The sequence below is a fragment of the Agelaius phoeniceus genome, chromosome 11, assembly GCF_051311805.1.
Source record: "Agelaius phoeniceus isolate bAgePho1 chromosome 11, bAgePho1.hap1, whole genome shotgun sequence".
Taxonomy (NCBI): domain Eukaryota; kingdom Metazoa; phylum Chordata; class Aves; order Passeriformes; family Icteridae; genus Agelaius; species Agelaius phoeniceus.
In genome coordinates, this window is record NC_135275.1 from 3,969,428 (window position 1) to 3,973,933 (window position 4,506).

Below are 4,506 nucleotides of genomic sequence, written 5' to 3' on the forward strand. Positions count from 1 at the left end.
CCGCGCGGGAACGGCCCCGCCCCGGCCCCGCCCCGAGCCCGCCCCGGCCCCGCCCCGGCCCCGCCCGGGGGTCCCGCCCCGCCCCGCTCCTCTCCTGGTACCGGTCCCGCTCCGTCCCCAGTGACGGTCTATCCCCTGTCCCGCTCCGTCCCCGGCTGTGCTCCATCTCCGTCCCGCTCCATTCCCGTGCATCGGTCCCGCTCCGTTCCCGCCAGGGGGTTCGGTCCCGCTTCGTCCCAAGCCCAGAGGGAGATCGCTCCGTGCCGGGGGGTTCCGGTCCTGCTTCACCCCGGTCCCGCTCCATCCCCGGTCCAGGGCAGGTTTCGGTCCCGCTCCATCCCCGCCGTGCGGGCCCGGTTCCGCTCGGGTGTCCCGCCCCGGCAGAGGTGAGGCCGCGGTGTCCCGGCCCCGGCTGCCGGCCCCTAGCGAGGGATGCTCCCGGCAGGGAAGGACCGGGAATGTGCTCCCGGCTCTGCTGCCGGGCTGCGGTGATGTCCCTCCCGGGGACAAATCACACGGCACTGGCGGCTTTAGCGCGACCGAAGTGAGAGAAGCTTTTGGAGTGAGCGGTGAGCTCCTCCATGAGCAGCGGCAGAGCCACACGCGGAGATGGTTAATTAGAGACAGGGACAATGTTCTGCTCATTTGGGGACAGCGCAGGGACAATGTCCTGCTCATTTGGCTCCGAGACAAAGCCCGTGGCTCGGTGGCACCCGGGACAAGGCACCGCTGTCCCGCCAGGTGAGGCTGATCCCGCAGCTCAGAGCCAGCTGGGCACGACAGGTTTGTGCAGCTATAAAATAAAAGCACCTGAATAAAATACAAAGGGGTTTCACTATTAGGACCTGGTGTCTCTTTTTCTACAGCTTGAGCCCTGCTTGTCCAACCCATGGTCACACCTTCACCTGCTCCTATTTGAGGCACCTGGGAGGTGCCACTGTCACACAAAGAGAAGAGAGACAATTTGGCTGCAGGGATGCAGACTCTTAGCAGAGAATTCTGATTCCCAGCAGAGATCAGGGAATTCCCTGATGAAAAGCTGTAATAATATGTCCTTCTTAGGAGGTATTTTATCTCATTCCTGTTTTTTTATGGTGAGCCAAAGGGCAGGCAATAGTGATTACAAGGCCAGACAGGAATTATTGCACAAAACATAAGAACACTCAGCTTGTGTTCTTACAGTTATTGCCTGCAGAGGTGTGCTTGATACACCAGCTCAGGACTTTTTGATGTTGGTTTGCATAAAAAGTGTTGAAGCCAAACCTCAGAGGGGCCTGATGTGATCCTGTCACCAAAGCACAGAGATGCTCTGGTAACTTCAGGTTCATTCTCAGAGCTCTGCCATAGAAATACCCGAATTAAAATATTCCAGGCAACAAAATGAAAGTGGCCCAGCATCAAAGATGCCACTCTCAAACCAAGTCTCACTTGAATGAAAGCAAGTTTATCTCTGCTAGCTATATCTGGATTTTCTCTTTGTGCAGACACATTTACTATGAGACATTCCCTGCAGGGAGAAGCAGACAAAACACGAGGAGCTACAGGCCACTCACATTTCATTATCAGCCTGCAGCCTTGGAGAGAACCCACAGCCAGCCCCCAATTAAATCACTCACACTCCTGTGTCTTCAACCCATTATCTGCTCCCGTCCCTGATAAGCCCAGATCGAGCTGCAGCCAGAACTTGCTGTCTGAAGGACAAGCTTTGGATGAGTCACACCTCGTTTCTTTTATCTATCAATTTCTTCTATCAGTAATTGTGCAGACACTCTCGGCAGTGTCTGCATGTCCCTGCTGCTGCTGAGGCAGCTCAGAGCAGGCAGCTCCCTGGTGACAGGCTCTGAGCTGGGGCCCTCGGGGTCACCAGGGAGTCAGGAATGTCACCTGCTGTCAGGAGCCACAGGGAGAGGCACAGTGTGAGAATCTGTGTCTCAACACAGCAGCACAAGGCTGAAATCACCCAGTCTAGAAATTGTACAGGGCACAGAAATTAAGGTGTCCAGGGCATCTACACAGGAGCACAGATACTTGCATGGATATACCCAGCAAAAACTAACAGTAAGGTTAGGACTTAGTCTTTTGTCCTTGGGTGTGTGTGGCAGCCATCTTGACACCTTCAGTGTCATGCTTTTTATAAGCCACAAGAATGGAAAATTTGGTGGGTGATTGGTTGATGATTTATGATCATTGTTTGTATTTTTGTTTGTTTTTTTGGGGGGGTGTTAGTTCTGGGGTTAATTCTATGTTTGTTTTGGGGTGGTTATGGAGTGATGATGACAGCTGGTTATGGTTTTTGACACTAGGAAATATAGAGGAAGGTTAATTGAAAGTGTATTGATTGTCGCAGACATCTTTTATGAAAAATCCTTTCCTTAGGATTTTTCCTCCTGAGAAGCTGAGAGGCCTCAGGAACAAAATGTAACCAATGGCTATCTGCTGCTGTGGAATGCAACAGGTGGATCTTTAATTAGCCCATCTTAGATGTTTGTAATTAATGACCAATCACAGCCCAGCTGGCTCGGACAGAGAGCCGAGCCACAAACCTTTGTTATCATTCATTCTTTGCTATTCTGTTCTTAGCTTGCCTTCTGATGAAATCCTTTCTTCTATTCTTTTAGTATAGTTTTAATGTAATATATATAATAAAATAATAAATCAAGCCTTCTGAAACATGGAGTCAGATCCTCGTCTCTTCCCTCATCCAAGAACTCCTGTGAATGCCGTCACAACTGATGATAAATGATTTGGATAATGTAGGGATATATGGTTTAATTATTTAATAAAAAAATATGTCAAGATAAAAAAAAAGAATGTGTAAAATGGGATTTAAATATTAGTTCCTAGTAAATATGTGAACAGACCTGCATTGTCCTGCAGGACCACTGAGATATGGGAGGAACAAAACAATGTTGTACCTGTGAGTGAGGACAGCACCGAGGATTGTACGTGTCCATCACCGAGACTTTTCACAGGCTGAGCACACACTCAGGAGCAGTACAAATACAGCCAATCCCTCCTGCAGACACGGGGCTGCGCTCAAAGCCCTGCAGATCGCTTTGCGGGCAGTTTCCAGGGTGGATTTTCGCTCCCCGGAGCGCTGCGGCCGTGCCTGGGTGCGGCAGAGCCGGGCTCCCTGTGCCCCGCCGGGCGCAGCTCCTGCCCAGCTATCCCCGCTCTGCCCTCCCTGGCTGGGAATGGCACCGGGAACACGGAATTCCCTGCTGCACGGCTGGTTCAGGATCGAAATCACAGCATCCACTTGCTCACTATTGCACAGAATCCCAGAATCCCAGAATAACGAGGCTGGAAGAGACCTCCAAGATCATCGAGTCCAACCTGTGCCCTGACACCTCAGCTGTACTGTGGCACCAAGGGCCATGTCCAGTCTTTTTTAAACACATCCAGAGATGGTGATTCTGCCACCTCCCTGGAAGAGAATTCCAGTACTTTATTATTCTTTTGGTGAAACTTTTTTTCCCTAATATCCAACCTGTACCATCCCTGACGTAGCTGGAGGCTGTGTCCTCTGGTTCTGTCAGAGACCAACCCCAGCTGTCTGCAGCCTCCCTTCAGGAAGGTGTAGAGAGCAAGAAGGGCACCCCTGAGCCTCCTTTTCTCCAGGCTAGGCACCCCCAGCTCCTCCAAACATTCCTCACAGGGTTTGTGTTCCCAGCCCCTCTCCAGCCTCGTTGCCTCCTCTGGATGTTCTCCAGCATCTCAACATCCTTCCCAAACTGAGGGCCCAGAACTGCACACAGCATTTCTTGATACTGGGCTGATTTATTGCATTATTAAATTAAGGTCCAAGGCAATGTCAGCTTCTTGCCAGGGCTGATAGGACTCTCCCCTAAATCACCGTGGCTTAACCCTTCAACCCTGGCACAGTTGCCTTTGCTGCCTGACTCTCAATGCCCCATTGTCTGCCCTGCCAGCCCCAGAAGTTCAGATATAAATCCCAGAAATATGGATATAAATATGGATGTGTTATGGCATCCGTGTCAGATCCACAGGAGCCTCTCTGAACTCCCAGAGCCTTTCCAGGGGGAGGATGCTCCTGCTCTGTGCTGTCCCAGGATTTCTCAGGCCCTGGTGGAGGCACAGAGCTGCAAACCAGTTCCAGTGGCAGGACAAGATGTCCCTGCTAGGCTCATTGAACTCCTCCTGTGACCACACACGTGGTGATTTCCTCTAAAATCTGCACAACATTTGCAGTGCTGTGCTCTCAGCCTGCCTGTGGTTTGTGTCCTTCCACAGGCACTGTTTCATTGGGAAGCCCATCTGGAATCATTTGGAAGAAATATTCCCCTTATAAAATAGGAGCTCATTTTATATTATATGAACTAATATTTAACAGCTAATATTGACGAGTTGCTGTGCTGTGAAGTTTCTACCCCAGTAAAATGGAGTTGCCATGTGCAGGAAGGTACAGGGCGGTTTTGTTATCCAAGGTGGTTTTTTGAGTGTTTGGGGGTTTTAGAGGCAGTTGGGAGTTAATTCTCAGTCCTA